General features: G+C 38.4%; 1 protein-coding gene across 4 annotated transcripts in view; it reads right to left on the reverse strand.

Annotated features, from left to right (window-relative positions):
* LOC309487264 (uncharacterized protein) overlaps positions 1 to 26383 on the reverse strand; it is a 315296-nt gene that overhangs the window by 284061 nt on the left and 4852 nt on the right. For 3 of the 4 annotated variants that reach the window (XM_082154876.1, XM_082154875.1, XM_082154877.1), the window contains exon 1: positions 24982 to 25824. The gene's annotated coding sequence lies outside the window, so the exon portion shown is untranslated. Of the gene's footprint in view, positions 1 to 24981; positions 25825 to 26383 lie in introns of those variants that run through there. The other variant, XM_082154874.1, reaches the window with a different exon arrangement.

A 26383-nucleotide genomic window follows, 5' to 3' on the forward strand; every position in this document is an offset into this window, starting at 1 on the left:
TACTCGACAGCAACAACACGGGTGACCATATTTGACAGACACACTCAAAGAGGCGTACAAAAACAGATTCTGGTTTGGTTAAAACACAAAATTCCACTTGTTTAAACTAGTTTATCCAGGTGCTGTTGCTGCTACCTTTCTTGTACAGTATGTGATTCTTTAGATGTGGAGGTTGGAAAATACCAGAAGTCAATACAATTCCCCTTATGGCTGTGTAATAGATAAAAAGGGAAAGCACAGCCATTATCCTCCCCTGATATAGTTGAAGTGGGTATGCATGATTAATATCAGCTATGGAGTTTCGGAATGCAGATATGGAGGCCGTAAGGAAGACACAAGCTTATTGATTACTTTGTTGGCTTCTCATGTAAATACAATTCTGTTCTATCGAATGTACATAAGAAAACTACCAGAGTGTGGTAAAAATTTCAAATCATAGAATTGTCACTACAGTTTGGGCATCATTCCTTGTTCTTGCTACAATATCTCTCCAAAAAAAGTGGCAATATTTTTGCTCCTATGAACAAGCTGGAAACATATTATGACCATTAGAGTGCGAGTACACTAGTGTAAAACCACTGGACAGACTGATATCACACCTTACATCAACAATGTGGCAAAGCAAGCCCTAATCAGATTATTTTCTTTAAGAAATAAGAAAAGAGATCTAGTATACAGGTAGTCTACTGTAAGCAGGAACAATAGAATGGGACAAGATGGAAGCCATAGATGAGCTTTTTGAGAACCAGTGGCATCTGGCATTATTGATGTCAAACCTGGTACAATGTATCTTGACTAATATCTGAATATACATAAACGTAAATTAATTTTGAATGAGTTTTAAATGAACTACTGATGAGTCATATTAACTATTTAATGATACTTTTATGGTGCTTTTGAATAATTATTTGCAGATTAAAGGGAAAGTTCTCACAAAAATGAAAGTTCCATGATCATTTACTCACCCTCACATTGTTCCAAATCTGTTTGACTTACTTTCTAACGCAGACTATAAAAAGATATTTTGAAAAACTTTGGGAACCAAACAACATTGGAGCCCACGGACTTCCATTGTATGGACAAATAAACATTTTATTTCAGTTCTCAAAATATTTTATTGTATGTTCCACAGACATGAGGGTGAGTAAATGATAATAAAAAAATATATAATTTTTGAGTGAACTATCCCTTTAAGAGACTCAATCCCCAATTACTTTCATTGTATCCTGTAGAAAAGAGCAGCATGAACATAAACTCTTATTTTCCACCCCATACAGGAAAGAAAGTCATACGGGTTTGGAAAGACATAAGGGTCATGAAATTACAATTTTCTTTTGCATGAATTGTCCCCTTCAAGATGCAACTGAGGCATTTGAGACATCCAGAACTCAAAATCATCCAGATGAAACCCAAATAAAAAGTACATGAAAATTTAAAGCATGCATTGGTTTGTTGTATTTTGAGACACATTCCCCCCAATTGAGGCACCTATACCACTGGTTTCTTGGCAGGAAGAGGACTATGGCAGGACTGAGCTGGACCAGGGTTACTTTATAATGAGAGGAGGCAACACTCATAGAAGACTGTCGGCTCTGAGAATGGAAGAGGAAAAGCAAGGATGAGCGTGCTGATAGAGGGGGAAGAAAGGAAAGCAGAGGATGAGGAAAGACAGAAGAGACAGATGACAGCATCAAGAGCAGCTTGCCCATAGCACTCCCTATCTTGCATGATGGGAGATGGGCTGACAGGGGGTATGAGGTTACTGGGAGATGGCGGAGTAAATGCTTGGATTTTCATTGGACATCCATTTAATAGCATGGATCATTTTAAATAGGAACTAATAAACTGACACCTTGCACAAAAGAAAATTTAACTATAGCATAATAAAAAAGCTTACTCTCTAATTCTTAGTAGTATTATGCATGTAGTTGTTAAAAAAGGCCAAAAAAAGAACAGAGTAGAACAAAAAAAAGAGCAGTAAAAGGAAGCTGTGGGTTGATTTCACTGAAAATGACTCTGTTGCAAAACAAAAGCTCAACCAATGGTTTAGGGGTGGACTATAGGTGCGGTCACATTTTACCATTGCTTGGTGAAATTCATGGGTGAAACCCATTCATTTCAATAGGAATTTGAATTCCCAATAGGTAATTTCGTGTAAGGGCGAAACATTTCTCCATGCAGATTTCCCACGTTTTATTTTTTTTTATGCAAATTCACTGCATTGACCAACATAATTCTGCTCCATTTGAATGTGGCCTCTGTGCGAGTAGTGCTTTGTGACAGTCCGCAAAATGTCTGAAATGTCACTAGTGTGACTGCGCCTTATCTGTTTGTCTGATAAATGGTAGGATAACCTGTCTGAAAACAGCCATTCATTTCACAGTTCTTTTTGGTAATATAGTGGCACAGAAATTGCACATTTCACCTTTAGAGGTTGTGTGATAGAGAGAACGTGATTAGGATGTATGCATAGAGTATGTCAGATGCTGGGAGAGGCAGCGGAAACAAAGCACAAGGGATATCCCACAATTCCCATTCCAAATTTGCTTTAATCAGGGCAAAGAACCCCCAACCCTTTTCAGTACCCCACACATCTCACCGTCTGCCTTCTGTGCAAAGCCCAGACATTCCCCTGACCCACTTTAACACATCTGGGTCAGCCTCTGAACTCCAATGCACACTTTAACTACTGTACACACAGCACGTGTCATTTCACCATGTGAGCAGTGTAAGGGAACATATTTTGAAAATGCTACAGGCTACACATAAAGTAACTAACTACAGTGAAGCTATTACATGATATAATATATCTCAATTAGTCATTTAGTGATCATGACTAAAAAAGCACACAAATAAAGTTACACTGCATAAAACTAAAAGTAGCAAATGTCTACACAGTAACAGAAAAAACAAGTATAAACCCCAAAAAAGAATTAGCCAATTTAATCATTATCTTGAGCCGGGTTTTTTTTTTTTTTTTTTGCATTCACAGTTTCTCTCGGATAATTAATATGGGCTTTTACACTAGTGTTTCAAAATAACAATTAAAATTACCAACAGTCATACCTCAAATGTGAATACTGAAACTGTTGTGTGCTTCAAAATGAATAAGACAACAGTTGTAGTTCTTATACAGAAATGTATTAGAAAGCCTATTTTACTCAGAAATCAAATAAATGCTATTCTAAACACTTGTTACAAATTCTGGAGGAAACCCACTGCAAATTACCCTTAAAGATTAGCCTATACATAAGTGTCATGACTGAACAGCTCTAAACAATGGAACATAATGCAACATTGCATGTGTTTTTTCATGCTACTGCTGCATGCTTGAAAAAGTAGCTAGTTATTAGAAAAGCTAGTTATTGTATATAGCTGAGCAACTGTCACATTACGAAAAAAACTTTGTGGCGTTGCTACATTTTTTGTTACACCGCACACTGCGTTAGTCTTCCAATCTGGCCTACAAATTGTTATTACTGATCAGCTCAATATAAGGTAACAAAAAACAGCAATGCAACATTTTGTCTATGCTACTGGAAAAGCTTTACTGTTTTCAAAACAGCTGAGCTACTGAAAATGTAGTCTCTATACACCTTGTTTTGTTAACTCCAAAAAAAAGTATGTTCTGTGTGAATGGCCTCAAACTCTGCATGTGATGTAAAGAATCTTAGTGGGCCTATTTCCAGGTAAGCTGGTTCATACTCCACCTTTGTGAACTCTCACAGACACAAAGCGATTAATTTGTCCAAAAAGATTTTAGACGCCGTTAAAGATCAGCAATGGCACTTAAAAACAAAAAGACACTGTTTGTGTTGCTTTGAATCCCAAAATGAGCAATTGATAGAGCCAGCAAATAAAAATGAACTGCTCCTGCTCAGCCTAGAAGGGCTCAAGAAGGCTTGTGAGGGCACATGGGACGTGATTAAAGACCTTACTCTTTCTTTCCTGCACATCAAAATATAAGTTACTTTTGATGTCTGCGTGAGGGCGTTTGCAGCAAACACACAAAGCGGCTTTTGGTTTTTTTCTTCCTCTCAGTTTGGATGAGAAGATGGAATGCAGGTAAATGACACAGCTGTCCTTTGCCCATGGCCTCTGGTGATCTATCCGCTACAAAACTACTCATAAAGAGTGAGGGAAGTGGAAAGCGAGAGAGGGAGAGTGAGAATGAGCCCATTTCGGCAAGGGCTTCTGGCTACAGTGTTCAAAGAGCCGTGATATTGAAATAAAGAGCAAACGGGAGCGGCGGGGTTTGGAGCGATCCATAGTAGGGTATTGATCAAGGTTAGCACTCTGTGAGAGAGCGCATCATCCCTACCGCGCCGCTGGCTGGAGGGCATCTCACACACACACACACACACACACACACACACAGAGAGAGAGTCTTGAATAGGTGTCTACTCTAAAAACAGTTCTCCACATCTAAGCTAACAAGGAAATCTCACAGGCCGGGCTGGGTCCTGGGGGAAGACTGAGAGAGGGTAAGAAAAAGAGAGAGTTTACAAATAACTTCTGAGAAAGGAAAAATAGTAGTGGATATTGAGAGCTTGATCAAAATAGCTATCTTTATTTATTTATTATTTTTTACTATATTTTTGATTTTGGAATAATAGCAAGGTCACCAAAAAATGAAATAACATATATGGAACAGGATCAACAATCAATCCATAAAAATAATCAAACAATCAATCAATAAAAATAAATTAAAACTTATATTTATGTCTTCAATGTAGCCACTAGGGGTGTAACAATACCCTTATGTCACTATTCGATACATATCCCGATACTGAACTCACGATACAATATTATTGCGATACTCCAAGATGTTAAAAGGTTAAAGGTAAAAGGTTAACAAATAAATGTACTGTTGATTAAAATGGTAAATTTGATATTACACTGTGGGTGTAAATGAATAGGCTTAGACTTGGTGCTGGTAACTCAATGCACCGGACAATGGTGACACCAGAATACAAATTTTCATGATTCTGAAGCTGAAAATACAGAATTATTTTAGACGAATATGCTTGCACTCTGTCACTGACTAGATATATTTAAAATAATGTAGGCCCCTTTTCACTGGTAACATAAGACATTTGGCATTATCAGGACCCACAAATATTCCCCCATTGCATTATTATACAGTGCCCTCCACAATTATTGAACCCCCTGGTAAATATGATCAAAATTCGCTGTAAAAAATAAATCTGCATCGATTATCCTTGTGATCTTTCATTCAAAAAATGTGCAAAATTCTAACCTTTCATTGAAGTAAAAGAATTGAAAGTGGGGGGAAATCACATTATGAAATAAATGTTTTTCTCCAAAACATGTTGGCCACAATTATTGAAACCCCTAAAATTTTTTACGAGTAAAATATCTCTGAAGTATATTCCCATTAATATTTACCTTTTTTAGTACACCAGGGTGACTAGGAACATGAAACTGTCCAGCTATGACTTCGTGTTTCACAGGAGTTTAAATATGAGGAAACACAAAGGCCAAATCCCCTTAATCATCCATCACAATGAGTAAAACCACAGAATACAGTTCTGATGCGTAGCAAAAGATTGTTGAGCATCACAAACTAGAAAGTGGCTGTAAGACAATAGCTAAAGAATTGAAAATCCCCATTTTGACCATCAGGGCAATAATTAAGAAGTTATAACCAACTAAAGATGTTATGAATCTGCCAGGAAAAGGACGTGTGTCTATACTGTCTTAATGCACGGCGAGTATGAAAGTTTGAGTGGCCAAAGACTCTCCAAGGATCACAGATGGAGAATTGCAGAGATTAGTTGAGTCTTAGGGTCAGAAAGCCTAAAAAAAAAATTATCAAACAACCCCTACATCCCCACATGTTGTTTGGGAGGGTTTAAAAAAAAAACCTCCTCGCTCATCCAAAAACAAATTCCAGCAAATTTAATTGTCAGACACGACTGGATCTTCAAACAACACAGGGTTCTGTGGTCAGATGAGACTAAAACAGAGCTTTTTGGCAGCAAACACACTAGATGGGTTTGGTGAACACAAGGATAAAAAGTACCCCATGTGTACAATTTAATATACCATTGGATCTTTAATGTTGTGGGCATATTTTTCTGCTGGAGGTCCTGGACTTCTTGTTCAGATACATGGCATTGTGGATTCTATCAAATATCAACAGATAAAAAATCAAAACCTGACGCCTTCTGCTAGAAATCTTATAATGGGCCGTGGTTGGATCTTCCATCAGGACAACGATCCAAAACAAACATCAAAATCAAAACAAAAATTTGTTGTAGAGCACAAAATGAAGCTTCTGCCATGACCGTCTCAGTCCCCTGACCTGATGAGTGGAGTGAACTGAAGAGAAGAAGCACCAACATGGATCTGGGAATCTGAAGGATCTGGAGAGATTCTGTGTGGAGGAATGGTCTCTGATCTCTTGTCAGTTATTCTCCAAACTCATCAGGCATTATAGGAGAAGACTCAGAGCTGTTATCTTGGCAAAAGGAGATTGCAAAAAGTATTTAATAAAAGGGTTTCAATAATTGTGGCCAACGTGTTTTGGAGAAAAACATTTATTTCATAATGTGATTTTCCCCCCACTTTCAATTCTTTTACTTCAATGAAAGGTTAGAATTTTGCACATTTTTTGAATGAAAGATCACAAGGATAATCGATGCAGATTTATTTTTTACAGCCCATTTTGATCATATTTACCAGGGGGTTCAATAATTGTGGAGGGCACTGTACATTATATTCAACATTATATAGTAGTTTAATGTAGTACTGATGCTAAAACTTTGTAAACTTGATTTTTTTTTCTCACACAATATTTTTCATTTCGGGTGAACTATACACAATACATATTGTCACTATCCATGATACATATTGTTGCATTTTGTATTGTGATATATTGTGACACGATATATTGTTACACCCCTAGTAGCCACTCTTTACTCCACCAGCTTAATGTGAAACTCTTATGCGAGTCTAAAATGCACATTTTGTCCTAATGTCCATGCTAATCCTGACAGCTCAACAGCCAGACAGGGGCTTTGCTCTTCAGCAAGTGGTTCAACAATTACAAAACGTTTTCCAGTTTAAATACTGCAGCTGTCTTGACAGCCACATTCAACACAATATTCCCAGCATGGAACATTCCAACATAGAAAGTGTATGTGGTTTTGAGGGATTAAGGACCAAACCACATGCACATGTAAAAATCCCTGTAGAATTGAAGATATATAAGCTTGGCATGTGTGGTTCATCATAACTGATGCATTTTTTTACGGACAGGTTAAGATCTTTCCGATATAACACTATTCAATAAGACACTTATTTTGTCAGCACTATAACAATGTTGTTATAAAAGTCTATTTAACCCATGAAAAATGGAAAACCAAAATAAGCCTGTAATTGGCCAATCCAGCAGAAAAGTAATCACCAACTGCACTTGCCTCTAAAAAGTGAAAGGTGAAGCACAGCTTTTGTTTTTCTCACTATCACAGGTGGTTCATTGTTTTGCATGACGGCAGTAATTCTGACAGTGATAACCATACCACTAAGAGTCTCACTGAAGTAGACTGGCAAGAAGTGATCTCTTCTGCCACCGTGATTTTTGAAGTAGAACAGGAAGGATTTACACATTCTTTCATACAAGACGTGGGACCACTCAAGTTTTCATGTGCTGTGTAGAGAAATGTAACCTGCCAATTCAGTCTTGAGCCTGCTCTTCTACTCAGGATTGGTTGGGTAAAAATCACAGGGCACACTGCCCTCCTGATTGAAAAAACACCATGCAATAACAGAACCTCTCATCCTAAAGAAGCACACATTGGTTTCTATCTATTGATTGTTCACTACATGAGATACCACCTAGGATGTTTTTTTAAACAGTACAGAAGGAGTTTCTATACTCGCTGTTGTATTGTTGTTATTGTTGTTTTTAATAGGTTTGGAGTCTGAAATTTTGTTTTTTTATTGTTTCTGAAATAAGTCTTTTATGCTCACCAAGGCTGCATATATTTGATAAAAAAATATACTAACAACTGTAATATTGCGAAATATAAACAACTGTTTTCCATTTTAATATATTTTAAAATGCAATTTATTCCCATGATGGCAAAGCTGAATAGGTGTGTATTGTGTGGAATCAAGTCCGGACTCGAGTGCAATTATGATAGAACTTGACAAGGACTTGGGCATTTTGGACATATTTTTCTGAGTACAGTCGATTCCACATAAAATTAAGATAAGATAAACGTCTCAAACTCAATTGGTTAAGGACTTGGACTCGACTCTGACTCGACAAGGTGGACTCAGACCCAACACTGTGTAAAGTATAAATGTATAGTATTTTGCACTTACTTTTTGAAGTATTGTGTCCCCACAGTACCTGTCAGACTGCAAAATCATGAAATAAAGAATATATACTTGCATATGACCAATATAACTCCCGGAATTTTAATAAGCTCCCTACCCTGTCACAAAGCACCAGTAGAGATTATAGAAAACCAGATTTGGCCAGAGAGAAAGATCAGACATGGCAAAAGCCATCTGAAGGCAGTTCCCTCACAGGACTGTGTTAGGGAGCAAAAGTGATTCTACATTCTCTCTCTTTCTCTCTCTCTCATCTTCTTGTCAGGGAGCAGTCTGGTCACTCTAAATGGATGGAGAAATTCCCTGCTTACTCATGCATACAGCTGGCAAATTGTCCCTCTCAGATCCCGGCCCTGCCGTGTGATTTGCGCAAGTCGCTGCTATGTAGAGTCTCTGCCTCATATTGGAAAAGGGCACCACGGAAATAGACAAACTAGTCCGTGAGGTGCATTTGAAGAAAATTATATCTTTCAGGGCTAGCCGACGAGTCTGCGCAAAGGAGAAGCCACTAGGAGAAGAGTGAGACGCCTTTTAGTGGCGACCTTGACGGGAGTGGGCGGCCGGCAGCATTTCGAAAGGTCTTGCTAAGGCTGTCGTGCAAGTTATTGTCATCATACTGCGAATTAGGAGGCAAAGGAGAGAGAGAAGAAAGTCGAGAGCAGCTAGGAAATATCAAACAACCTTCGCCAAGCTAGCAAACAATTCTCATGAGAGATTTGAGAAGAGATACTGGCTTCGTGGTGTAAAGGAGTCCCAGACCATCATCATGGTGTTGAACAACTGCTCTTTTGAGTGGAGTGTGGGTTTGCGATAGGATGTCAGGTACAAAACATGAAGAAAGAGGATACTGAACACACCGGTGAGTTTGTGGCTTGCTGTATCTGGTACTGCCGGTATTGCATTGAATCCCACCTACAGTCCTCCATTTAGACTAGGTGAGTGACTGTGGGCCGAACAATCTTCCTTAATATTATTAATGGCTTCATGCGCCCCCTATGGACTGCATGATTACCCCCCGGCACGTTCAGGCGTGCCACGGCACTGCACAACGAGTGCAGATTATTAATGCTTTTACCAACTTTGCCTCCAAGATCATCTGTAATAACAGAGAACATCCGTTAGCGCTGAATTAGATCAATTAGACGGCACTCTTAAAAGAGGTTACAGCAATTCATAAATGGAGCTGTGAGGGAAGGCAAGAGCGGAGGAAAAAAAACGAGCCATGTTATAGTCCATGAATAACAATGAGAAGGTATTAGACAGCGTAATAGCACCGGATCATGCACAGACCTGTTGAGAGCTTCAGTCGCACTACAGGAGAGATAAACTTGGTCTTGTTACCAATGTGATTTATGCCAAAGACAGACAAGCCTCAGGTACTTGCAATTGTGGACTCGCACACAGAGATACGCTGAGCTTTAACAGACATTGTATGTCAGGGGTACGCATGATTCAAGAGCTCTGGTTTCTAAATGTTATACCCAGAACTGAGGAATCATAACTTACTGTACACTGTTTCAGGGGCTAGCTGAATGTTGTATGATGGCTATGAAATTAAATAAACAATGTGCATTTCAGCAATATTAGGAGTAATAGAGAAATATATATTTAATTTAAGTGAGGATCAAATCTTTTTTGACTGACATTTCTTTCTTCCAATGTACACCAAACCAAATTGAAAGAGACCTAGAACCTGTATCTGTGGCAATAATAGATTCTGAGTGTTGAGAACAGTTAATAACAGATTTTAGAGAGACTGAAACCCCCTTGGATAGAATTATTATGAATTTTCAGGTTGCCAGTCACAGTGACTTGACAAATAATAAATCCAAAATAGTACAAAAATTTTTTCATCTATGACTGTTGCTTTGTCCAGTATAGTATCAAGAAGTATTGAATAGGAAGTAAGCTTAAAATAAAGAATGAATCATTTGATTCAGCAAATACATTTATAATGTTACAAAAGATTAAAAAAATTATGTTCTTTTAAACGTACTATTCATCAAATAACCCTGAAAAAAAAACTATATAAAAAAATCACAGTATCATATTTTCAAAAAAAATATCAAGCAGCATATTATAATGATTTCAGGATCATGTGACACTGACGACTGGTGTAATGGCTCTATTGTCTTTCAAAAACATTTAAAAAAAATTCTTACCAACCCCATGCCTTTATCTAGGCTATATTATATATTTTCAACAGCCATGTCGCTTTTGAAGGGTAAAGACAGTTTAATTGTTGTGAAGGGAAAACAGCATCAACAACAACAACATAGCTATATTTATAACTGATTTATAGTTCAACATTTAGATTAAACCAATTCTGGGTCTGGCTCTCTCAATGAACCAAGTCATATTGTAAATCCCTTATAAGTCTGCTTTAAGGTGATCCATAAGCCAATAAAATTTAATAATATAAAAGAAAAATACTAAGTAAATAGAGAATATGCCAAGTTTGTCTTCTCTTTTCAAATGGGACACCGCAGTTTTCCAGGCATAAACCTCATGCAAGGAGGTCTTTTAAAAGTAACCCACATTTAATGTCTATTTAGAGAGGAATTCTGCCACATAAATGTCCAAACTCTCTTTTTCTTTTTTTTTCCTCTCAGTTTCCTAAAATCTCTTGATCTTTAATCTCTGTGCCAGTGCCTGTGATACAGATTATGGCAGCTAGCTACTGACAAGTCAGTTAAATCGTAACTGGCTGACAACACTGGCAACAGAATTATTTGAATATAATTCTCAAAAGGGAAAATGTTTTAATAACAGGCAGCCAGCGTGAACGCAACCGCATTGGAGGGTCAGATTTGGCGGCCACTGACTCGCATTAAACTGAGCAAACAAAGCCCAGAGTGTACAGAAATCCTCGCCCAAGTTGTGTGCATTTGAAGGGTGTATATTAACTGTCTGCGATGATAGTGCTGGTAGGAATCGTGGATGTTTAATGACATGTGATCTGTTGTTCAAAGCCACATGACAGCTCCACAGAGGCGCTGATTTTTCAACACTGCACTAATATCTTCAAGTAATCTACATAATCTCGAATCAAATTGGCTGCAAAGAACCACATATTGTCTGCTAAGTCACCAGTTACCCGCTATACCTGTCTTAAGCGTTGTGACAGTGCCCAAGTACCACTCCCAGCAGTCTCACTCGACTGGGCTGAGTTGAAGTCAAAGGAAGAGAGAACAGATACACAAAGAGTGAACACGCTGCCCTCTCTGCCGCTCTACTGCCTGTTCAGACTGCTTTACGCACACTGCAGGCTGGCTAATTATCATGGGGTTCTATGCTATCCCCCTTGCCCCCCTGCAATCGAGCTCAGCACACCCCCACATCCCCTGCGGGCATGGGACGTACTGACAGTAATCTCCCTGTGACAGCACTTGGACGTGCCATCATTAAGCCGTCCGTGTTATTGAGATGATAGCCCTGAGAATGTGGCCATCGTGCCAAAAAGAGTGAGCGACGAGCAGCTCTTCCTCTCCGGGTTAAAGACAATAAAAAAGAAAGGGAGGACAGACAGTTTTCCTTTTTCCCAAAAGCCACACCGGTTTAATCCGTGCTTTTAACATGCTCTTGCCAAGGAATATTTTACAGTCTGCATGTTGACTTAATTAAATATAAAATTGACTTAAAAACATCTCCTCTACAAGAAAAATGCAAAACAAATCTGATTTAGGTATATGCCGACGGGGCTCAAACACTGAGCAAAAGGTTACACAAGGAATAGTTTACACGTAACTTACCCTTATGTTGTTCTAAACTAGAATGATCTCTCCCTCTCGCATTTCTCTCTCCCGGTAAATACAAAATTATATATTTTGTAGATTATCATGGCTATGGCTGCTCTTTTTCATACAAATGAAAGTGAAATTGAAATTTCAGCAGTGAAAATAATTTGGGCGAAACAGGCAGGAATCATAGACAGAAACAGTGGTGTTTGCTTAGCAATTCTCCGGTGATGACGCAGTTAACTGTTTATCACCTGAGAACTTTCCAGCCTGTAAGGCTTAAGTAGTCCAATTACCCAATAACTCAAAATTAATTATTGAAAATTTGTTGGTGTTCGGCTAAATTTTGGTCCCTTTGTATGAGGGACAGACTGAATTTCAAGTTCATATTTATTTATTATAATGTTCCTCTCAAATCTCATTTGTGTGATTTAAATATGCGCATTTAAAAAATTGGAACATCACGATCAGTTGCGAGATACTTAGGAAGCAATGACATTTGGCATCATCTACATCTTGACGACATCTTGACACATCTTCATGTGCCCAATTTGAATATAATACGTGAATGAGATTTGAAAGCAGTTGCGAAGGGGAGTTTCGGCAGTTGCGAATCTTTTCCTCAGACAAAGCTGTCATGTGGCTAAAGAAATATTTTAATAATAATATAACACATGCACAGTACGGATTACTTTTATTATGCTTTTTTGTAATTTTTGGAGCCTGACTGGTCACCATTCACTCTCATTGCATTGAAAAGAGCAGCATGCACATTCAGTTTTTTGACTAAGATGAGTAAACAATCGCAAAATTTTTATATTTAGGTGAACTATCCATTTAGGATGTCAAACCATTTGATAAATTGCAACGCTACATCATCTTAAAGAAAGAACAGAAAGATCAGGTGAGTGAGTGAGTGAGTGAGTGAGTGAGTGAGTGAGTGAGTGAGTGAGTGAGTGAGTGAGTGAGTGAGTGAGTGAGTGAGTGAGTGAGTGAGTGAGTGAGTGAAAAGATTGAGGACAGTGAGGAGAGTGAATGAGTAGAGAGAGGGAGAGAGAGAGGAAAGAAGAAAACTTTCCTATCCCCCTCCTCTCTTCTCAGAGTCTCAGAGTGCCCTGACAGGGAAACAGATGGCAATTTAAGCAGAGAATTTATGAGCGCCACAATCTTAATGTTGCATAAAGAAAAGAAAAAGACTCGCATCAAGCCCACTGACAAATGTACTCGCTAATATTAATGCACTCCTCATTCATCCAATATGCTTCCTAATTGCTTTTCTGTACACAGTAATATGGCACCTGCTGCTCAGCCCTTGCTCCGGCGTTCAGGAACCAGGCAAGGCATGGGCCGCCACTGGCCCTCGCTCTGTGATGGATGCATGGCCGTGCATCATGCACTGAGCCTGTCAGGCAGCATAATTAAAATTTTAGACTTACAGCAGAGAGAGAGGGGGGGAGAGAGAGGGGGATGGGGGGGGGGGGGGGAGTGGTAAACAATCAGACAGAAAACACGGCCACTGCTCAAAGGCATCTTAACAGTCAGTTCACAGTCTGAACACCTTTAGAATAGTGACTGACACTATCACACACACACACACACGCGCTCAACTCACTCACTCACTCACACAGACAGAGAGAGAGAGAGAGAGAGACAGTTCATACAAAACAAGATGCAATACATGAACAACCACAATAATCTATCTAGATATGAAATAGCATACAGACTAGTCAATTTGATGACCAAACAATACTATTAAAGGATGTCAGCTCAAATGCAATTTCAAGCATCAAAAGGGATATATTATTACTGTTGATAATAATCATTATTATTCACAATTCACAATCATTAGTTGTGAACTTCACGAAACCTGTCAAGAACATGTATTGGTCAGACAACATTTCACCCCTAAATCAAAACAAATATTTAGCAAAATAAATAAATCATAATGGTCCAAGAAGTAGGTCTGTGATATTCTAATGACAATTACGTTTTTTTTTTGTTCATTAAATTGCATAGTATATGATAGTATTTGTTGTGCTGCCTTTCATTTCTGTTGATATAAATAAATAAAAATTACAGTATTTACAATAAAAACTCTCATATTACAATAATGTAGATGTAGATGTAGATAAATGGGGGGAATCAATCAATCTACCTTTTTATTATTATTATTATTTATTGTTTCTTGGGACAGGTATAATGTGACCTGGGCACATTTTTGTGAGATTATATCAGACCCTGTTAGCTGCTGTAGTAACTGTGTCCTACAGATGTTTTAAATGTTTTTTGAATCAAGTATATGTCAATTCTTGGAATCAGTTTACATAAGTTAATTGTTATTCAAGTAAAGAAATCCATGATTTCTCCCCCACTCTCTATTTTAAAATTTGCACTCACTTTAAACCTCATTCACGTGGTTCCTGTATGCTGAATGAGTGTTTGAGTGTGGAATTACACCTTGCACTGAGTCATTTGGGATAATGTAGATCCTCCCTATAGCTCTTGTCATTAACTCTATAACAGCTGCTGTTAAATGCACTAAATTGTACTATAATGAGGAAGTGAATTGCAAGCAATTACAGAGTTAAATTGAATAAATCCTTAGAGCAATAAATTGTCCTTTGGCCCTGTCCCAAATGGCGCACTTCATGCGGACTTTCGGTCTCGTGGACTTGAATTGCGCGTGCTCGCTGAGTCTACGAGTCCGTAGGCCGTCCCATTCAGCATTTTACCGCTCTGAAGTGTGCTCAGCAGCGCCCCCTTTGTACCCTTGAAGCGGTCTTCCACGAAGCCCGCATAGATGCAGGCTCCACGCACTTTAACTACCCAGGAATCCTTGCGAAAGGCCAATCAGACAACAGATGGGAGGAGATTTCACTCACGGATAATTGTTGACATGGCTGAGAAGAAAATATTACTGTTTTTATGACCTAAATGTACATTTTACCAGTTGTTACCTACAGTTTATACAAACATTATGGTCATCGACCAGTGGTTGATGTCTCAAACATAATAATAGCGTGTTTAATAATACGATCGCATTATGATTCATTAAATAAATAGAACCGAATGGCAGGGCTTTACTGAGTCATATGTAAACATAGTATGAATATTGAAACCTGTAAATTGAAAAAAAAATATGTTTAAAATATGTTTTAAATTTGTAATCTTAGTTCAAATGGAACATTATGTATTATTATGTACAACTGTATACATCATTTAAATAAGCATGATTTATCTATTGTCTAATGCCCAGGTGATATGCACAATATCAAAATATAGAACTGTAAAATAAGGCTGTGTAGTGGGACATGCAGATAAGACGTCGGAGCGCAAAAATGTGATTTCTCCTGTCCAACAACAACCAGACCGTTATTTCCGGCATGCCGAGCGAGTCTGTCCCAAAAATACCTCTCAATGCGCCCTCGTGGACTCGCGCCAAGGGCCCTATAGGTCTGCACTACATGACGTCACCAAAGTGTGGACTCTGAGGAAGTCCACAAGTCCGGAGTGTGCCATTTGGGACAGGGCCTTTCTCTTTATTTCAGATTTAATTGATGCATATTCATATGGAGACCCACACATATAATTCTCAGGGAAACAATGCTGTCTTCCATTCAGACAGATTCAGTAACACTTTGAAGATCTAGTATTAACACCAAATAGATAAAGGTATATTAAAACAAATATATACACGGCACTAACTCATTTGTCATTGATATTTGAAACAAATAGGGCTTCAACACACATTCTTAAAGTAGGTAATAAAATGTGTTCATTGGATTTATTGATATAAAATTAAAATAGTTTAGAAGTTAATTCATTTTTATTTACAGTATCTTTGTGAAAATAAAATCAAAAACCTTTTATTTTCATGTGACTATTTTACATATGACAAATGTGCTCTGTTTCTAACTAAACTGCTAGTGTGAAAGCCATCACAATTAAATTGGAGGGTTTTTTTTGGCGCTTACCTTATATGACTGTGCAGGCCAAGTTTCTCAACACCAAATGTCTGTTGTTGTCCAATACTTTCAGAATAAGTAGTTTTGGTTTAATACCAACAATTCTTGCGCATTTCAAACTCTTCTTCACAATTCATCACTCCAATATGTTTACATCTCTCACACATGCGCACACACAGGGCTCTAACTGTGTTCCAAGGCTCTGGTTCCGTGTCAGGGACTAACTCTGTTATGTGTGTAATGGGGAGTGTTGTGCACCTGAAGGCACTTGTCAACACAGGATCCCAGGAGCTGGCAGCAGCCGGGGGCCCCGGCGCCACACATCTGCTGTACCCACTTCCAGTGGGCGCACATATCAAACACACAATTCGTTCAGACACAAAACAAGAGCACAAATAACCTCTCGTTTTGCATGAAAGGTAACAAGAACTGCAGGTGAATTTACTCAACAAAAAAACTAATAATAATAATGGTAACACTTTAGAATACGGTTCCTTCATTAATGAATAACTACACAGGAACAAATGAGTAACGCACTATTAACATTCTAGTGACTACTATTAACTAACAAGAACTCTGATTAACAAATTAGTAAGTAATCACGCTCAGTCGGATGTGGTAGTTTACTATTAGCTAATCAGTAACTAATATTTTTCATACATCACTGAAGACTACTAAATACTACAATATATAGGTTCTAATGGTAACCCATTAGTAATGAATCAAGTGTTAGTACATCCTTCTAAAGGAACTAATAATAATTTGGATCAGTATTCTAAAGTGAAAAGCTTGATAACTACCTAATATTGACTGAAGTCATTGTAAGCTTTTGAGGTTTCTGTAAGGTTTTGGAAAGTAATGACTCAAGTGTTACTACATCTTTCTAAAGGAACTACTAATTATTTGGATCGGTATTCTAAAGTGAAGATCATGGGAACACACTAGTAATGTCTAAAGTGTTACCAAACCCATCAGAAGGAATTCAAAATCTTACAAAAGCTATATTTTTGTAATAGTAGTTTCTGATTAGCTAATAGTGAACTACCACATTCGACTGAGCGTAATTTGTTAATCAGAGTTTCTTGTTAGTTAAAGCAGCACTCAGTAGCTTCGGGATTTCTTCGCTGTATTCTCGCTTTTTGCTCGCAGGTTTCTCTCTAGAGCTCCCCCCACAGCTTCGGAATAGATATTTGACAACACTGTTGTAAAAACTCGTTGTTGATTCTCAGACACCAGAGGCTGTAGATCAACGACATCAAAGCAGACAGGACATTCTTTAAAACGTCTTCTTCATTCGGGTTCGAACAGCGTGAGGGAGCGCAATAATGACAGCATTTTAGCAGATTTCTTTTGGTCGTAAAGCAATTGTTTACATCGCGAGACCTGATATCACGCGAGACTTCCTGACGCAGCGGCCGGCGGCCCGCCGGCTCAAAGTTGCAAGTGCGTATTTTCCGCTCACGGGCACCAGGGGGGTGCGAAACGACCACCATTCAACCCGAAATAAGTAATATAACCATTCCAATGACTCCGAAGCTGTTCAGTTAAGGTAAAAAAAGTTACTTAGTTCACCTTTAATAGTAGTTACTAGAATGTTGATAGTGCGTTACTCATTTGTTCTTGTGTATTCATTCATTAATGAAGGAACAGTATTCTAAAGTGTTACCATAATAATTACTAAACTAAAATATATATTAAAAAAACATTTTTAACAAAATGAAAGGTCACAAAATGATGAAAAAAAAAAAAAAAAAACACACACACAAATATCACTTTATCCATAAAGTAGCAGGGTTGCTGAATAACGATTTGCATCTCATAAGGCTTTTTGTTTTTGTTTTTGCTCTGAGTGTGTAACAAGGACGTACAGTAGCTCTTTCCTCAGTCCATATAAAACTACTCGTGTACAGACCACCGCACACGCAGCATTTAACACAGCATGGGCACGAGTTTGCACATCTCAACACCTTACATTACCGCTCTCATCTGCAGCTGCAAGTTCCAGCCCACTTCTGCTCGTGCACATCCCAGATAACTCTCTCTCCTTCAATGTCACCACAATTACACAACACAGGCGCGGGCCCACGTCCGGTTTTTGCTGGCGTGAGGTAATAATTGGGTTGTATTTTATGGTTTGTGTATTTTAAGATTGTGAGAAATAGCTCCGCTGAATAAATCATTCATACATTTGGAGTGATTACCGGAGCGAGAAGAGGGGGGAAGCTGGATCGCCCAAGATAGATTACCCATAATGCATTTCAAGAAGGCAACTAATTAGCAGAAGAAAGGTCAAGTAAAACCAGAAAGTGATTAGAGAGAGGAGACAGAAAAAGAGAGAACGAGAGAGAGAGATGTTCGCATCTCACATACGTTTAGTCACTTTTGGAATGTGGCCAAATTTTTTTCCCCTCCGCCTCAACAACTGAAAGCAGTCGCTTCAATATTTAATGAAATGCTTATGTTGTGGCACCTGGACACATCCGCATCCACAGCGACCCGCTGCCTCCCAAGTGGGTCATTACTGTAGCCATTTGCAAAGGGCACGGGCCTCTCTCCGCTAGCAATGATGCCAGTCTTCGGGAATCTGCTGCAAAACAGCAGGGGACGTGGGGGGCGGTGCCGTACCCATCTACCGGGAGGACGGAGTACCGCTGCAGAGAAAAAAAAAAGCAACAACAACAGTCCAATGTTGCACCCAGAGCAAAGCTACTCCCACTGAGCCTTGCAACGCTACAGCCCGCAGCCAGGCTTCTGCTGCCTTCCACGCCCAGAGATTACAGCGCTCTGCCAGCGCAGACACGGCGCACGCATTTCTTCTGGTGCATCTCTCCTGTCAACAGCGAAAACATAGCTTTGCGCTGGTACCATCCGCTAAGCGCCCCCCCTCCCCCTTAATGATCCAATGCATCAATACCTTCAGCCATCAACGGGGAGCAGATGTCCTCCGTTACCGTATCCTTGGCTGGGATTGCGAGCGCTGCTTTAAAAAGCATTAGTCTCTGGGTCCAGGATGGCTGTCTCACCGTGGCCCGCCACCCGCTTCCACTGGCAGGTGATCCCGGGGCCTAATGGAATTTAATTACTTCAGCCACATTAATCATGGCTACAGTGGAGCAGCCACTATTTCATCTACACTCTTAGGGGTTATTAGTACAAATACACTGTCAAACTGCATTGTGGAAGTGGCATTTTAGGTGTCATCGCCTGTACATTTATTAAAATCTATATCAATATCTTTCAGCGGACACTGCTCTCCCCCCCTCCCCGTCCCCGGTCGTCTCCAGTGCACATTAGGGTTTCAGACAAACTTTCTTGGCATGAAGTGACACCGGGTCTGAAAACTTTTCCTTCATTAATTCTTTCCTGCCACTCCTGCCCGTCGTTCAGCGATTGATTGGAAGTGGCTGGCAAGGACAGTGGAGCAGCGCTTCAAGACAACACTCTGAAATAGAGACTTCATGGCTTGACTCAATGGAGGTGTTAAAAACATTACTCAATTCATTATATTATTAATGGTTCGATAGACACAAGTGTTTCTTTTTTTCTCACAGCAGTATGGTTAATGTTTTATAGATGACACCTGGTGATGTACTCGATACCTGGATAATCTCTTTACTAAACCATAACAATACAAACAATTAAAAAAATTATAAAACATTACTTATTTACAACAATGGTACAGTTAATTTTTCATCTATGTTTTTAACATTTGAAATAGTATGTCTAAAAACAAAAGATTATATATATATATATAAGTATGCATATATATGCACATACATACATATACATACATAAATACATATATATATATATATATATATATATGAAGACTTCAGATGCAAAAGCCTCAAAGTGCCATCTGAAATTTCCTTCTAGAATGATCATTTTTATCAAGCTTGTACGTTTAAGTTCACTTATTTCACTTTAATGGCAATGAAAATTACCTATTAATTGTCATGTCATTAAAGTGAAATTACTGAAATTAAATATACGAGCTTGATAAAAATACTCATTTTAGAAGAGAATTTCAGATTGCACTTAGAGGCTTTTGAGGCTTTTGCATCTGAAGTCTTCATATATATATATATATATATATATATATATATATATATATATATATATATATATATATATATAAGTGCCATCTGAAATTTTCTTCTAGAATGATAATTTTTATCAAGCTTGTATATTTAAGTTCAATAATTTCACTTACATGGCAATGTAAATTACCTATTAATTGTCATTTAAGTGAAATTACTGAACTTAAATATACAAGCTTTATAAAAATTATCATTCTAGAAGAATATTTCAGATGGCACTTAGAGGCTTTTGCATCTGAACTCTTCATATATACACACATATATACATATATATATAAATGTTAGCCATTCCTAAAGAATCATCTACTTTTGATTTTTTGCTTCATTAAAGAATGAAACTCAATTAAATTCAGTGTTTTACTACAGCTCTAAATACTGCATAATAGCATTAACTTTACCACCTTAACACACCTTACCACTGGTTTCAATGTAACCAGCACATATTTCTTCACAACTAAAATAGCACTTTAAACATAAATGTATTTCTAAAACCACTCAACCAAGGACCAGGTGCCGGTTTTTTCTGTCTTTAATTATTATTTCTAGCCTTGAAATAAAAATCAATAAGTAGATTCACAGAGCCCTCATTACCCTGTTTCATGCATTTCATAGTAAAATAAAAAGCCACAATAGTAATATGTGCAATTTGAGCCTTGTTGCTCTGAGAGCTCGAAGGTCAGGGAAATTAATTTTACCGACTGTGGAGGTAAGGAAGAAAAAAAAAGGTGAAACCACAATAAAAACTCCTGCTATACAAAATGTTTCAACAGCAGGTAATTCAGCATTCGCTGTTCCATACGTTTCAACATCTTCCTAATGCAAGCCTCGCATGAGGAATTCGAACACGCAGTGACAGCTGAATTCGATGACCTGCAATGAAAACTTCACTTCCTTAAAACAAAACGTGGAATTTGGTGGACAAAGTTTTTTGTTTTTTTTATGTTACAAACTCCTTTAAAGACATACCATCTCTATTCCTGAAGGATTTTAAACTGTCTATTTTGTAGACATGCTCCAAATAATAAATATATCAATAGATATCACAGCGAAAAGTCCACTCAAGAGGCAATTAAAATCAGGCTTGAATCAGGCAATGCATTAGTTCTAAACCATGCGCGCATTCAAAGCCAATGACGAGAAACTGCCTAAAGCTCTACTTTGATGAGGATGCACCTATCAATAAAAACATAATATGATCTGGATCAGAGCGCTTGTTAGCCCGCTCGCAACCAGTCTAGAAGCCTATAGCACTATAGCAAAAGAAAGGCAGTGCTTTTAACAAAGGCATTTGAAGAGTGAGCTCTGGGCTATATAGATTACTATACGATTACTAGAGACTATGCATGCGCATGCGTTGTTGTGTTCATGAGGCTCAGGTAGCCAGAGAGGCAGCTGGGCCGCAACAGAGGATTCTGGGTGTGAGAATGCGAGCGGTGGAACCCTCTGGATCCCTGCCACTCATCTGGCCACCTTCCTAAGCAGGGCAGAAAATCAAACAAGTAGGAAAGAATTAAATAAAAGCAAGAAGAAAAATGATTTCTTATAAATAGCAGGCTTCGCCAGAAGGCATAGGAAATGAGAGCAGCGAGGCGCAGGAGAGGAGCTTGAGCTTGACACGGGTCTTAAAATTGAGAGGGGGCGGAATCAGGGACCTATAGCGCAAAATGGCTCCAACCAAAGCAAGGATTAGTGTTCCTGCCTCCACAGCCAAGATTCTCCAGAACAACTAATCACCTTCAAGTTCTCTTCTCTTTTTTTCCCTTTTCCTTCTCACTGTCTCTCGCTCTCCTTCTCGCTCCCTCTCTATCCTCTTTAAAGTATCATTTCACCCCTCACAGCCATTATGGCTAAAATTAAGCAGAGAGTGTTCTGCCAGCGCCGATTAGACACATCCCTGGATCCGTGCTGAGGAGAAGGTGTCATGTCAGTTACAGCGAAGAGAAGAAATGTGCTTCTCCGCGACGGTCTACACGTGTAGACTGAGAAAAGCCACGTACATCTGTGGCGCACAGCGAACGGGCTTGTGGCAAGAATAGCTTCGATTCAGTTCAGAGGGCTAAAATATCAGCCGGCAATTAGAAACGAGGAGGAAAGGCGTACAAAAAAGCTTGTGGAACGTTTTGTGCGAATGTGCTAATAGACTTCACCGTGTTTTGAGTGTTATACAACTCAAAAATAAAGACAGATAATCTACTTTCAAGTGAGCTTAATTAAAGTTATCCTGCAAAGATAAAAAAAAAAAAATTTGTGCATGTGTTTACAGTCGTATGAATATTCTAACAGCTAGATTTCACTTGAATTAATTTACTACAAAACAACGGTTTGCATATCAGTCAAAAGCATGCAGCGATCAATTAGCTTAATGCAAAGAGACAAACACACATTTCTTTGTTGTTGCTTTAAAAATACTAAATGCCGACATCAGCAAATCTCACATTCACACTTTAACCCAGTTACAAAAAAAAACCTAAAAAAAACCGAAGAAATAACTAAAGTTTCATAATTAGTTATCACAGGGATGCACGCAGGAACATGTGTTTGCTCATTTTATAAGCAGACAGAGTGTTTGTAAACCTGTTTAATGTGACATTCTGCGAGAGATCTGCATCTCACAAGCACGGCTGCACCCGCAAAGGGCAGCGATGATATTGATAAAACAGTCGTTTCATAATCACAGTGATCTGGAGAACTGCACTGCCACGGGAAGTTTAAATGAGGCTCAGATAGGTCACCTTCAACTTTAAGAGTTTTGTCTGACCTTTAGTTCTTTAATGTCGAGCCGCTGGTTTCAGGTTTGAAGGGAAAGGGATAGCAGTATGATTTCTCTCCAGTCCTATTCAGAGACAGATGAAATGGGCCCTGCATACTTGCAAATGACTGGGAAATATGCAAGTAATTTACCGTTAAATTCCATAACAGGAAAACCTAATTGTACAGCATGTCCAGCCTAATTGAATTGTTCTACAAGTGCATTACTGTTATGGAAATAATACTGACAGGAGCGATAAGAGATTGAACGCGAGACACTGAATGGAGAATAAAACTATTTGACTAAAATAGTCAAGAAAAACAAATGACACAAAGTGATTTTGTAAAATGTAAAAACATTTTTTAATTAATAAATTATTAGAAATGAATAATAGTAGTAAAAATAATAATAATAATCTTGATTATGCTTATGTATGCATTAAAATTTAAATAATAAATGCATCTAAATTAGAAGCATTAAATATTACAATACACCTCATCTTATCTGATGTGTATTTTTTGTTTCAACTAATGGTTTTATGAGCTATATATATATATATATAATTTTTTTTTTTAATGCTATTTTTTTTAATGTAAATAAATAACATGCTCATTTGTCTAAAACCCAAAAATGGTTTCATGCACCCACAAAAATGACCTCTTGCTTGCCCAGACTGGAAAGACCGCCCTCTGCTGGTCAGAGACTGAAGTGCAATTGACCCTTCTGCAGTTTTCCTGCAGTGGACTGTCAACTCACATAAGCAGCAGCCTGTGTTAAAACAGGCTGTCAATTTCTTAAAAAGAAAAAAATATGTGTTTACATATGAGATGCAGGTTGCGCTGAGCAACCACATATAAAGAAAATTTGCATACATGCACCAAACACATTCAGCCCATATATACATGCTGCAGTGTCTTTTTCACAAACAGAAAAGTACACACAGATACATGCATGTGTGTACATGTGTGCATTTATACACTTACAATGCAAAAGTAAGTATTTGCTGTATTCTGTCAAAATACTCTTAGTTGGAAGCAAGAAGCAGAACAATCTTGCCATAATAATTCTGCCGTGAATATTAGCCTTCGTTTGATTGATGCAAAGCACATGTGCAGTTATATTGAAAAAGCTCATGAGTGATAATGGCGAATCTGGAATGTAATATCACCAGCGTTTCCAAGATCTGCTAAATCTACATTAATGTTAGGCTGACTTAAAAAAAAAACTCATTAAATCGCATCACTCTTAAACACCGGAACAGCCTAAATATAATGGACCTAATGATCACAGGCTACACTATCTCTTGACAGCAGGTTGTTTCAGCAATGATAGGTTAATGTCATTTCTCTTTTGTTTTCATTCAGTCATCACAGAGGAGATGTCCTTCCGTGATGACACGCTGATGGTGAGCAACTTCATTTCAGCCCCGGAATATCTCACACATGTGACAACACCTTCCTTTGTCGCCAAGAGTGTTGAACTGCTTTGAACTGCCGACTGACAGAATAGGGAAGCCATTCCAAATGCAAATGTAAATTATTGTTACTTACACGTTTAACCCTCTAGACGCTGTTCTGTCCTAGTATGTGGAGGAATTCTGAAATCATGTTGCCCTCTTTTGGCTGGCATGTGCGACTGCAGATTCTTTCCTGACATAATTACAACTGCTTGTGAAGGAAAGCTTCGATATCATGATACGACACTGAAAAATGTCAAATATCAATGTGAAATATTTGAAATTTCACTCAAATATGACAATGTTACAAATATAAAGGTTATGACCTAGCATTTGCCCTACGTAATATAGTACAAAAACATAACTGGATTTGAGTGGTAGATTAGATTCAAATGCAATGACCTGTAAAGAAACCCTGTCAATGAAAACCTGTAAAAGTCAAGCAACCCTTCAAAAAAAGACATCATGGGCAAAATAGCGACCCAAGACACACTAGGCCAAACTTCCCTGTAAAGGTCTATTAATCAATATTTCCTTCTCATCCTAACTCTATTCCCAACACATTTCCTCCTGTGCTTTCATTGCCACCGTCTCATATCATACTCACTCGCTTTCTCCACCTTCTCTCTCCCTCACTCCTCCTCAGACCTGCGGGTCACTCCAGCAGGAACAGGAAGTATCCGTCCTCCTTTCCAAAGCTCACCCCTCCGTCAGTTTCCCCAGCGTTCTCCCAGCATTCCAGTCTTTGATTTCCCACTCGTCTGCAAAGATAAGAAACAAACCCCAGCAATGGGAACTTTCAGTGAATATCTTTTTCAGCCTCCACACCTACTATCTGTTTTGCTTTCTTTTCTTTTTTTTCCTCCCTCGTTCATCGCTGAGCTCGGGGAAAGCGAAGAGGTGGGTAGTTTATTCAGTAATATTCAGAATGGTTGATCTAAATAAAGATGCTTTTCAAATTCTATTGTATGTCTAATGGTCTATAAAAGAGGGAGGATTACTGATCTGATTTAAACAGCTAAACAATGCTGAGTGGAAAGGAGGAGCGGCAAAAAGGACTTTTGTAGTGACAGATGCACTATCGAGAATTCCGGTGGCTCATATTTCAAGCTGGTGAAATAGACTCGTTTAAATGGCCTGTACTGCCCAATATATAGCGGTAAATAAACGATAAGAGCTTGCCGATAAGCAACCAGCCCCACGCTCTCCCCTCACAGCTGAATCGATACAGCCTGTGCAGCATATCATTCATCTCATAAGTATAATGAGTACTTGTGTTATTAATCTCATCTTTATACTGAGGTAATATGATAGTTAATTCAGCTCAGTTGAAATGAATGGAAATAAGATAATCACAAACGCATCGCTTAGTAAAATCAATCCGGGCGAGGTATTCTAATAACAATACGTATAGGCAACAAGCGCTAATTCCATCATGCGTAGAAACCAATATTTCACTCCGTTCATCTGACTAATACATAAATGGAATATTTCACACTCTTTTCTTCAGTGAAAACAATATAGATTTTGATTTGCTTGCGAACAATTTTAATAAAAAGTTATTGATGGGATATTGATTGGTTAGCTCATGGCACAGCTCGTGGGCCCAGTGTGCAACAATCATTATGCGGCAAGCTTTTGGGTTCATTTCAACTCATATGGTCAATAAAGACTCCATATGCTCTCGGCCCTTTGAACATGTCGGGATGCTTTTTCTACAGCATCCTCTAAATCAGAATCAAATTTAGTTTCAACATCTGACTGACCATGAATCAAGATATACTAAAACAAAAACATGACTTGAAAAAAATCATGATACTTTATATCAATCTAATACAGGAACAAAAGAGTCATTATGTATTGGCGGTACACTATGATATCCACAATCACTGAAACTTTAGTAGTACACAAGTAAATCAAATGTAAAACTGGCCAGTGTTAAGTCTTTTTTTAGCTTTAATTTTCCAGGAATCACTTTTATGCAGTAGTTTCAAAATTTGTGGCATCCC

This window comes from Leuciscus leuciscus (assembly GCF_965113295.1).
Source record: "Leuciscus leuciscus genome assembly, chromosome: 22".
Lineage (NCBI taxonomy): Eukaryota > Metazoa > Chordata > Actinopteri > Cypriniformes > Leuciscidae > Leuciscus > Leuciscus leuciscus.